The 13,086-nt window shown below is 35.2% G+C and overlaps 1 non-coding gene across 1 annotated transcript; it reads right to left on the bottom strand.

The window, feature by feature from the left end:
* Positions 1-2,970: 2,970 nt before the first annotated feature.
* LOC128294862 (small nucleolar RNA R71) lies at positions 2,971-3,077 on the bottom strand. Its single transcript, XR_008285169.1, has one exon. It is a non-coding gene; the product is annotated as a small nucleolar RNA R71 (small nucleolar RNA).
* Between the last annotated feature and the right edge of the window lie 10,009 nt (positions 3,078-13,086).

Raw genomic sequence — 13,086 nt, 5'->3', positions numbered from 1 at the left:
TCTTTTGAAATTAGGGTTTCTCATCATCTCTGTTAATGAGGCTTTATGGGTCCATGTAGTCAGGTTGAAGTATTAGATGACTGAAGATCTATTAAATTGTATTTCCTGGGATAGAAGTTCTTTTCTTTGTCGATCTTTCTCTAAAGTTCAACCGCTTTTACGAGAGAACTTAATCTGGGCTGTTGGTGATGGTAATAAAATCAATTTTTTGGAAGACAATTGGATTCTTTGTGTAGGACCATTGATCTTGCATTCTGGTGCTAGTGCTAATCTTAACTCTGATTGTTGTCTCACTGAAATGGTCTCAGAGGATGGATCATGGAACCTTGAATTGTTATGGGTTTGGTTTTCAAATAATCTGATTCAATGTATTATGGAGATCCCCTTGGAAATACAAAAATTTATATACTTTTTCATACCCAGTTTTACTTAAATTCATGCAAATCCGGTTAAATTCTTGTCGAAAAATAATTAAATTTTATAAAATAATTAAATAATGTTAAAAATATGAACATGGTGAATTTATTTAATTTTATACTTAATTTTGATTAATTTTGACTATTTTCGACAGATTCGCGCAAAGGGCGAAAATTGGCTCGGTTGACATTACTAAAAGCACAAAACTGAGAAGCAATTTGAAGTATCGAGGCACTTTAATTTCCAGCCTAAGACGGTCCAGAAATGTGTATTAAGTCATAATTTAATTAATTTTAACTTATTCCCCATTTAATGTGGGTCAAATTAATTATTTTTAATTAATTATGGAGAAAGGGTCCAGTTGAACCGCACTGGTCGAGCTAAATTGAGTGAACCAAACCAGCCACTAAATGGGCAGCCCAGAACCGTCCATATGCTGACCCAAATTAGCATTTTAGCTGATTAAATATGCTTGCAAAAAGGCCCTCAAAAGACTTCTAAATTGCATTCAAACCCCACATTAAATTATGGCTTTGTAGATTTGCCCCAAGCTTAAAATAGCAAAGTTGAAACTCTCAACTTTTCCATGTGTGTGGCCGGCCAAGGGAGGTCTCTCTGGCTGCTGGAATTTGCTATTTTTAGAAGCCACAATCAGCTATAAAAGCAATCCCTTGCTGATCATTCAAGGCATCAGTCACTTCACATCATTCTCCCATTCCCTCTCTCACTTTTCTCTCATTTTTTTCCATTCTATTCCCTCTTGTTCAAGTGCCAATTTCTTCTCTTAGGAAAGAGGCTTCTATCAGCCATTTTGGAGCAGAAATTAGGTGTTCATAAGCCACCTTAATAGCCAAGGCCAACGAAGAATGAAGAACGGAGCAACTAGTCAAGCCAAGGAGAAACACCGGATTTGCCTTTTGTTCCCTAACTCTTTAATTTTTGTTGTTGTTTTGACGAACATGTTTATGAATATTTATGCTATTGAAATAGATATCTTAATCAATTCAGCTTAAAGTATGTTTGTGTTGGGTTGATTATATTCTGTCTGCTTGAATTGTTAAAATGATGTTTATGCTGTTATAGGCCTCGGTAAATTTCTTGGTTAAGTAAAATCATACCTAAGTTATTCTTGCGTTACGACCGTGAGGTAACTAATGAATTAATTATTTAAATGGATTGAAATTGTAATTAATTGACACAGTACTTAATCAGTGCATGTTTATTCTTCTAAGGTAGCTGAAGGGTAAATTAGCAATGTATCTGGCGATATTATTGCCTTGCATTACTTGCAAGATTATTGTGATTTAATTGTTTCAAGGTAGGGATGCCTTGTTACTTCACAAAGTCTTTTATATGCTTATTAGATTTAATTAATCGTTTGAATTGACATAGAGATATGCAAGAGATTGGTTCAATTTAATGAGTATGCATGTGCAATAACATGTTTGCTTGCTAGAATCTGTTTAGTCGGTTGAATTGACATAGGGATATGTCAAGAGATGAATGGATTTTTATTTGTAAATTTGTTCATGAGTTAGCAATTACCGAATTTATTCGTAATAGTGTAAACATGAGTTTAATAATTCTAAGTTGAAGGAATATGATTAATCCAACACAAGCATGTTACCTTGATTAAATCTTATTTGAAATCGTGCATTAGAACTCCTTTGTTTTATTTTTAATCATTTACTTAGTTTTTAAATAGTTTTTGACTATCTTTTAAAGCCAAATTATTTTTACCTCACTAAAGTGTTTTACAATTAATTTCATAAATAATTCTTTTACAGTCCCTGTGGGTACGATAACTCGACATTTACTTGTCACTTTATTACTTGTTGCGGTTGTGTACACTTGCACATTTTTTTCCGTTGTTCCAAGTTTTTGGTGCCGTTGCCGGGGACTGTTTCAAAAAGTCATTATTTGTGAATTTTTTAGTTTTACATTTTGGTTTATTTTTTAGTTTAATTTTTAACTTAATTAATTTTTTTGTGATTATTTCAGGTGTTTATAAGTATTGACTGAATTATTGACCTACTCCCTGTAGACACTGAGATTGAACGAACTTTCCGACAGCGAAGAAGACAAGCGAACCAGAGAAGGACTGAAGGAATGAATTTTGAGAATATGAATCAAGGAAATGGAGCAAACCTTGCTCAAAATCCTATCCTTATTACTGTTGATAGGGATAGAGCCTTGAGTCAGTATGCAGTGCCTGTTTTTAATGATTTTAATCCGGGTATTAGGAGACCCAAAATTGAGGCACAACAATTTGAGTTGAAGCCAGTCATGTTCCGGATGCTTCAGACAGTGGGCCAATTCAGTGGAATGCTTACAGAAGATCCTCATCTTCATTTAAGACTATTTATGGAGGTGAGCGACTCTTTCAAATTAGCCGGAGTTTTCAAAGATGCATTACGATTGAAGCTGTTCCCGTACTCACTAAGGGACAGAGCTCGTGCCTGGTTGAATTCATTGCCACAAAACTCAATTTCTACATGGCAAGAGTTAGCCGAAAGATTCCTCATGAAGTATTTCCTGCCTAGTAAGAATGCTAAGTTGAGGAACGAGATCACTGCTTTCCAACAAATGGATGATGAGTCCTTGTTTGAGGCATAAGAATGATACAAAAAGCTATTATGGAAATGCCCTCATCATGGAATCCCACATTGCATCCAACTTGAGACATTTTATAATGGTTTTAATGCTCACTCGAGGATGGTAGTGGACGCTTCTGCTAACGGTGCTTGTAACACCCCTATGACCCGTGTCCGTCGCTGGAATGGGTTATGAAGAATTATTAATCCGAATTTCAACAGTAGTACATACACCTTTGCCTAATTCAATTAGCAGTTATACTTATAGCCAACACCATCAAAGATAGAAATTCAACTTATAACGATATTCATAAGTTGCCATATTCACATGGCAAATATATACAAAACATCTCAAAATAGCATTCACTTAAGTCTATTCTATACATGCCATACCAACACCAAAATATAGCAGTACCAAAAAAAAAAAAAATAGATAGTGTGACGAGTTGCTGACAATCCTCTCCCGAAAGCAGTGCTGGAATCAACAATCTATAAGCAGAGAAATATAGTAAATGGAGTAAGCTTTCATAAGCTTAGTAAGTTTTAAGTAATACTACAGATAAACTCAATTATACATCAATTATTCAATTTCTCAAAAGGTCATTTCTTATATACTTATTATCATTGACTGAATATTCACAAGCATATAATGCATACTTAGCATTCTAATTTCACTCAAACCGAATTCATATGGCATAAATAAATCGAACATTTCCACGTGCCTTCGCACTGTGACCGAATATATCATAATCATAGATATAAACATAACATGTATTCACATATGTATCAAACTATACTCTTATGGTTCAATTTAATCATACTCTCATATAAATACATCATACGTACCTTGCCAACTTAACGTATTGAATGAATTCATTCGTCGTTCTAACATGAGGTATTTTAGTTTTAGACTTTTATTAATTCACCGGCATTCAGCCTGCTAGGTTTTAAAAACCCGAATTTATTCACCGGCATTTTGCCTGCTAGGCTCGAGGCCCGAAAAATATCTCACCGGCATTATAGCCTGCTAGGCTCAAAGGCCCGAATAATGTCTCACCAGCATTATAGCCTGCTAAGCTCCAAGGCCCGAATAATACTGTACAACATTCAAATCAACAAGTTTTATACAACACCATCACACCTATTTAGGTATAATCATCATTTAAATAAATCATTCTATACCTCATTCACTTTTATCACATTTCATCACTCACGATTAAATACATAATAGTTTACACGTAAAATCTTTCTCATTTTCATCTAACACTACCATTTGAGCATGAAATCATATCACTTTTTTTTTCTTTTTACTTCCAATACAAATTTCCGTTCGGCCATGTACATAATTAACAAGTAGCACTAAATTCTCATAATCAGTCATGTCATTTTTGAATAATATTATATGTATAAGTACTTAAAACTTACCTCGAATATTTTGAGCAGTCTCGGATCGGCTATTCTACTACTTTCTCTTTTCCTTATCCGAATTTGCCCTCTATGCTCTTGAGCTTAAATTCAACAATTTTAAACTAGTCATTATTCGACTATTCAAGCATTACTTCAAAAACATAATATATATACATATTCGATTTTCACACATATAGATCATAGTAAGTTTATAAGAAAACAATAAGCAACTCATTAACAAATTTTTTTATCATTGTTTACCACATAATCACAATTTCACTATAAGCTGTCTTCCGAGCAACAGTCACTAAATTATTTACAACTGGAGGTACGAAACTCCAAATAAATTACCGTAAAATTTCCTGAAAATAGACTCATATATCTCTTATCCCTAAAATTTTCATAATTTTAGTTTAGCCAATCAATACCAGATTTTTCTTAAAGTTTTCCTGTTTCCTTTGTTTGACTAATCTGACCACCCTTTACTACTGAATCAAATTTCCAATTGTACAGAAGTTGAAATATGTTCTCGTTGATTTCATTTGAAGCTAGACTCATTAAGCTTTAATTACATAATTTAATCAGCTTCTAACTCCACTCCCACAATTTATGGTGATTTTCCAATTTCACGTTACAGCTGCTGTCCCAAGCAAATTTACTACAATTTACTCCTTGCATTCATATTAACTTAGTGATATACATAAAAATCCATATAACCGATTGTACATGTATTCATGGTATATATGTATTTTATGACTACATCCTTAATATAAGTCTAATGTAAACCTTGCCATTTATATTCGGCCATCTCAAAACATAAATACATACATGATATACACTTACTCATATACCAAAAATATACTTAACCTTAATGAAACAAAACACATTACTTAGTCACTTAAACTAATCACAACCCACATACGACATTGATCACTTAATAAAATAAAAATCATATTTACTTAACCAATACACTTCTAATCATTATTATTTATCACTTTATATAATGTTATCAAAATGGGTTAATTACACATTAATATACCATCATAGCCGAACATAATGTTTTCACCTATGCATCAACATTATTCACATTCCATTTCTTACATTATTTAAAATCATACCATTAGAATTCATGTATAATACCGAACCTTTAGATATTCAAACTTTTACCTTATTCTTTTCAAATCATCTAAACAGTAATACTCACCTTCTAGCATTTAAATACAAAACATTTGTGCAAGTAACTAAGCAAATCCAATTTCGGCTATTACACATATAAATACTACCAAATTAAATTCTTAACTAGTTCAAACTTCTCTCATCAACATTTATTCATCAAAACATAAAGAAAATAATCAAATCTCTTCACTATCAACCATGGCCGAATGCTTCATTCACCACCCAAATCCAAAATTTTAACATGGGCTAATTAAAGAACTTAGTAACTAACTTAAAATAAGCTAAAATTTCAAAATCTAACATGAAATACTAACCTTGTTTTGAGCTTAGGATGACCGAATGCTATATCCCCCTTTCTTCTTTAACATTCGGCTCCTAAGGAAGAAGATGAAAACCAATATTTTGTTTTTTTCTTTTGCTTTTTCTATTACTCTTTCTTATTTTACTTAATTTTTTTTATTTCATAAATTAAACCATTATCATATAATATTATTATACAACACATATTTTGCTTACCATCATTGTCATGGGCGGCCACTGCTACTAAAGTGGGGTATTAGACATGCAAACCCATTTATTTACACTATCAATTATTTGGCCACTACAAAAATAACCATATTTCAAAATGTCTCATATAAGTCCTATCTAATAAATTTCACATGCAAATGACAAAATTAAAGCATGAAACTTTCACACATACATTTACACATATAATAAACATAGAATATATCGGTTAATTATTTTTGTGACTCGGTTTTGTGGTCCCAAAACCACTTTTCGACTAGGGTCAAATTAGGGCTGTCACAACTCTCTCCCCTTAGAAATTTTCGTCCCCGAAAATCTAACAGCGAATAAATTAGGATATTGTTCTTTCATGGAGTCTTCAAGCTCCCAAGTAGCTTGTTCAACCCCGTGTTTGACCCACAGCACTTTTACTAACGAAATTGTCTTATTCTGTAATTCTTTTACCTCGTGAGCCAAAATACGAATCGGTTCCTCTTCATAACTTAAATCGATGAATTTCAATCTCTTTGGATTAATCACATGACAAGGATCGGATCTGCATCAAACGAAGCATCGAAACATGAAAAACGTTGTGAATCTTTTCAAGTTCAGGTGGCAAAAGTAGTCTATAGGCAACCGGTCCAATCCGCTCTGAAATTTCGTATAGTCCGATAAATCTCAGGCTCAATTTGCCTTTACGGCCAAATCTGAGTATCTTTTTCCACGGTGAAACTTTAAGAAACACTTTGTCTCCGACCTGATACTCTATATCCTTCCGTTTCAAATCTGCATACGATTTCTAACGGTCTGATGCTGCTTTTATATTTTCACGGATCACTTTTACTTTTTATTCGGCTTCTTTAATCAAATCAACTCCGTAAATCTTATTCTCAGTGAGTTCGGTCTAAAACAAGGGTGTACGACATTTACGACCGTACAAAGCCTCATAAGGTGCCATCTTGATGCTCGATTGAAAACTATTGTTATATGCAAATTCAATCAAAGGCAAATATCGTTCCCACGAAGTACTAAACTCAAGAATGCAACATCTCAACATATCCTCGAGTATTTGAATAATTCGCTCGGATTGACCATCGGTCTGGGGATGAAAAGCGGTGCTAAAATGTAACTTAGTGCCAAATGCTTCTTGCAATTTCTTCCAGAACCGCGATGTGAATCTCGGATCTTTATCCGACACAATAGAAGTAGGTACCCCATGTAATCTTACAATCTGAGAAACATACAGTTCGGCTAACTTATCAAGTGAATAATCTGTACGTACGGGAATAAAATGAGCCGACTTTGTCAATCTATCAACCACCACCCAGATTGCATCTTTCTTGCTCAGAGAAAATGGCAACCCAGATACAAAATCCATCATGATTCGATCCCATTTCCACTCTGGTATCATGATCGGCTGAAGTAATCCAGAAGGCACTTGATGTTCCGCTTTCACTTGTTGACATATCAAACATTTCGAAACAAAGTCAGAAATGTCTCGTTTCATACCATGCCACCAATACTGACATTTCAGATCGTTGTACATTTTCGTACTACCCGGGTGAATTGACATTCGGTTGGTATGAGCCTCGTTCAAAATCATCGGAATAAGCTTTGAATTTCTCGGAACACATAATCAATTTCTAAACCTCAAACAATCATTGCTATCAATCAAAAACTCTGCATCCTCTTTTGAAACACATAATGCTCGTTTTGCAACTAATTCATCATCAACTTTTTGAGCTTCACGGATTTGTTGCATCAATAACGGTTTTTCTTTTAACTCCGCTACTAATACATCATCAATGGACATAGACAGGTGCACATTCATTGCTCGCAAAACAAACAGCGATTTACGGCTTAATGCATCAGCAACTACGTTAGCTTTTCCCAGATGGTAATCAATGACAAGCTCGTAATCTTTCAATAATTCTAGCCAACGTCTTTGTCTCAAATTCAAATCTCTGTGAGTCATCAAGTACTTGAGACTTTTGTGATCGGAATACACATGACATTTTTCCCCGAACAAGTAATGGCACCAAATTTTTAAAGCAAAAACAATAGCAGCTAACTCAAGATCATGAGTCGGATAATTTTTCTCATGTGGCTTCAATTGTCTCAAAGCGTACGCTACTACTCTACCCTCTTGCATCAATACACAGCCCAAACCATTCAGAGACGCATCACTGTAGATCACAAATTCTTTACCGGATTCTGGCTGAACTAACACTGGAGCTTCAGTCAAAAGAGTTTTCAATTGATCAAAACTTTTCTGGCACTTTTCTGACCACTCGAATTTGATATCTTTCTCAAGCAACTTTGTCATCGGTGTTGCTATCATTGAGAAACCTTTCACAAATCGTCTGTAGTACCCGGCAAGTCCCAGAAAACTTCGAACTTCCGAAACATTTCTCGGAGGCTTCCAATCGAGTATAGCTGAAATTTTACTAGGATCAACTCGGATACCCGATACGGATACAACATGCCCCAAAAAGCTGACTTCCCTCAACTAGAACTCACATTTACTGAACTTAGCATATAATTGCATGTCTCGCAAAATCTGCAATACTAACTTCAAGTGTTCGGCATGCTCGGTTTCATCGTGTGAATAGATCAAAATGTCATCTATAAACACGACTACAAATCGATCCAAATACTGTCTGAAAATTCGATTCATCAAATCCATAAAAATAGCAGGGGCATTAGTGAGCCCAAACGATATCACTAGGAACTCATAGTGTCCATACCTCGTTCTGAAAGCAGTTTTAGGCACATCAGAGTCTCTAACTCAGAATCGATAATAACTCGATCTCAAGTCTATCTTGAAAATACCGAGGCTCCTTTCGGTTGATCAAACAAATCGTCGATTCGTAGTAGCGGATATTTATTCTTTATTGTTACCTTATTCAGCTGACGATAATCAATACACATTCTCATAGTTCCGTCTTTCTTTTTCACAAACAACACTGGTGCACCCCAGGGAGAAAAACTCGGTCGAGCAAAACCTCTATCTGTCAACTCTTGCAACTGAGATTTCAATTCTTTTAATTCGGTTGGTGTCATGCGGTACGGAGCTATCGAAATAGGTGTAGTCCCTGGTACTAGTTCAATACCAAACTCTACCTCGCGAATAGGTGGTAATCTAGGTAATTCCTCGGGAAACACATCCGGATATTCACAAACCACGGGCACAGTCTCGAGTTTCTTTTTTGATTCTTTATTATCCAGAACATACGCAATATAAGCTTCACACCCCTTTTTCATATATTTCTGAGCTAACATCGAAGATATCATTGCCGGTAATCCATTTAAATCAGTAGACTCAACTCGTATTATCTCATCATTTGAACATCTCAAGTCAATTGTCTTTCGCTTACAATTCACCACTAAATCATGCACAGTTAACCAGTCCATACCGAGAATGACATCAAATTCGTTAAACGGTAATAACATTAAATCAGCCAGAAAGCAAGAACCTCGAATCATCAGGGGACATTTCTTACACACTTTGTCAACTAACACATAACGACCCAAAGGATTTGACACCCGAATCACAAACTCAGTAGACTCAACAGGTAGAGTCTTACTAGATGCCAAAGTTTCACACACATATGAATGAGTAGAACCTGGGTCAATTAAAGCAATAATATCAGTATCAAAAAGAGTGAAAATACCGGTAATAACATCTGGCTAAGAAGCATCCTCACGCGCTCGTATAACATAGGCTCTGGCAGGAGCACGAGCCTCAAAACGTACAACAGTATTTTTAGTCCCTCTCTGATTTCCACTAGTATTAGCCGCAGGTCTAGGTGGTCTGCCTCGCGTTACAGTGTTACTAGGTCTCCCACTCGGATCAGTATTCTGTTCAGCTAATTTCGGACAATCTCGGATAAAATGATCAGCCGATCCACATTTGAAACAAGAGTGGTCCCGAAATCTACAGCTTCCCGAATGCCATTTGCCACAATGCTTGCACTCAGATCTGTCCTGACGATCATTGCCAACACTGGCAACAGAGGTAGCTCGTGTACTTACAGGGGGTCGATCACGATCTCGTCCAGAAAAACCCGAAGTATTCTTAGATCGGCCTGAGTCATCTCTAAATTTCTTCGATGACTGATGAAAAGATTTTCCCAAAGATCTTTTACGGAACTCTCTAGCTCCATCATCAGCTTTTCTTTTCTCTTTACCGAGCTCTTCAGCTTTACAAGCTCGCTCGACAAGCACTACAAACTCTTTGATTTCTAGAATACCCACCAACAGTTTGATATCTTCATTCAACCCATCCTCGAAGCGTTTACACATGATAGCCTCGGACGAAACACATTCCCGAGCGTATCTACTAAGTCTGACAAACTTTCGCTCATACTCAGTAACTGACATAGAGCCCTGCTTAAGCTCAAGAAATTCTTTCCGTTTCTGATCGATGAATCTTTGACTGATATATTTCTTGCGGAACTCGATTTGAAAGAATTTCCAAGTAACCCGTTCTCTCGGCATGACAGAAACCAAAGTATTCCACCAATAGTAGGCAGAATCACGTAACAGAGATATAGCACATTTTAAACATTCATCAGGTGTGCACGATAATTTATCGAACACACGAACGGTATTATCAAGCCAAAACTCAGCCTGCTCGGCATCATCACTGTCAGTAGCCTTGAACTCAGTAGCCCCATGCTTTCGAATCCTATCAACCGGGGGCTTGTTCAACCTCAACGGGTCAACTATAGGAGATACTACAGGTGCAGGGTTTGTAATAGTCGGGGGTGAGGGTTGTGCAACAGTCGGATTAGTTCGAACATATTGGGTAAACCAGTCGTTCATCATAGCATAGAAGGCTTGTTTTGCCTCATCATTTTGATTACTTGCATTTAATTGAGAGTCAATTGTTGTCCCATGCGCGGAGCAAAGCGCTACACTCTCAATATCGTCAGCTACTGCTCGATTAGGATCAGAATCCATTACTATACGAAAAACACATTTCAACTGTCAGAAATCATCACACTATCGAATTAACACTCTATGGCATGTATAGCTAGACTCACACACGCTATGTTAGTCCTAGAATCGACTAAACCGTAGCTATGATACAAATAAAATGTAACACCCCTATGACCTGTGTCTGTCGCCGGAATGGGTTATGAAGAATTATTAATCCGAATTTCAACAGTAGTACATACACCTTTGTCTAATTCAATTAGCAGTTATACTTATAGCCAACACCATCAAAGATAGAAATTCAACTTATAACGATATTCATAAGTTTCCATATTCACATGGCAAATATATACAAAACATCTCAAAATAGCATCCACTTAAGTCTATTCTATACATGCCATACCAACACCAAAATATAGCAGTACCAAAAAAAAAAAAAATAGATAGTGTGACGAGTTGCTGACAATCCTCTCCCGAAAGGTGTGCTGGAATCAACAATCTATAAACAGAGAAATATAGTAAACGGAGTAAGCTTTCATAAGCTTAGTAAGTTTTAAGTAATACTACGATAAACTCAATTATACATCAATTATTCAATTTCTCAAAAGGTCATTTCTTATATACTTATTATCATTGATGAATATTCACAAGCATATAATGCATACTTAGCATTCTAATTTCACTCAAATGTAATTCATATGGCATAAATAAATCGAACATTTCCACGCACCTTCAGACTGTGATGAATATATCATAATCATAGATATAAACATAACATGTATTCACATATGTATCAAACTATACTCTTATGGTTCAATTTAATCATACTCTCATATAAATACATCATCGTACCTTGCCAACTTAACGTATTGAATGAATTCATTAAATCGTTCTAACATGAGGTATTTTAGTTTTAGACTTTTATTAATTCACCAGGCATTCACTGCTAGGTTTTAAAACCCGAATTTATTCACGGCATTTTGCCCGCTAGGCTCGAGGCCGAAAAATATCTCACGGCATTATAGCTGCTAGGCTCAAAGGCGAATAATGTCTCACCAAAGCATTATAGCCTGCTAAGCTCCAAGGCCCGAATAATACTGTACAACATTCAAATCAACAAGTTTTATACAACACCATCACACCTATTTAGGTATAATCATCATTTAAATAAATCATTCTATACCTCATTCACTTTTATCACATTTCATCACTCACGATTAAATACATAATAGTTTACACGTAAAATCTTTCTCATTTTCATCTAACACTACCATTTGAGCATGAAATCATATCACTTTTTTTTCTTTTTACTTCCAATACAAATTTCCGTTCGGCCATGTACATAATTAACAAGTAGCACTAAATTCTCATAATCAGTCATGTCATTTTTGAATAATATTATATGTATAAGTACTTAAAACTTACCTCGAATATTTTCGAACAGTCTCGGATCGGCTATTCTACTACTTTCTCTTTTCCCTTATCCGAATTTGCCCCTCTATGCTCTTGAGCTTAAATTCAACAATTTTAAACTAGTCATTATTCGACTATTCAAGCATTACTTCAAAAACATAATATATATACATATTCAATTTTCACACATATAGATCATAGTAAGTTTATAAGAAAACAATAAGCAACTCATTAACAAATTTTTTTTATCATTGTTTACCACATAATCACAATTTCACTATAAGCTGTCTTCCTGAGCAACAGTCACTAAATTATTTACAACTGGAGGTACGAAACTCCAAATAAATTACCGTAAAATTTCCCTGAAAATAGACTCATATATCTCTTATCCCTAAAATTTTCATAATTTTTAGTTTAGCCAATCAATACCAGATTTTTCTTAAAGTTTCCCTGTTTCACTGTTTGACTAATCTGACCACCCTTTACTACGAATCAAATTTCCAATTGTACAGAAGTTAAAATATGTTCTCGTTGATTTCATTTGAAACTAGACTCATTAAGCTTTAATTACATAATTTAATCAGCTTCTAACTCCACTCCCACAATTTATGGTGATTTTCCAATTTCACGTTAC

The sequence above is a fragment of the Gossypium arboreum genome, chromosome 6 (assembly GCF_025698485.1).
Source record: "Gossypium arboreum isolate Shixiya-1 chromosome 6, ASM2569848v2, whole genome shotgun sequence".
Taxonomy (NCBI): domain Eukaryota; kingdom Viridiplantae; phylum Streptophyta; class Magnoliopsida; order Malvales; family Malvaceae; genus Gossypium; species Gossypium arboreum.
This window is presented reverse-complemented; position numbering and strand designations above follow the sequence as displayed.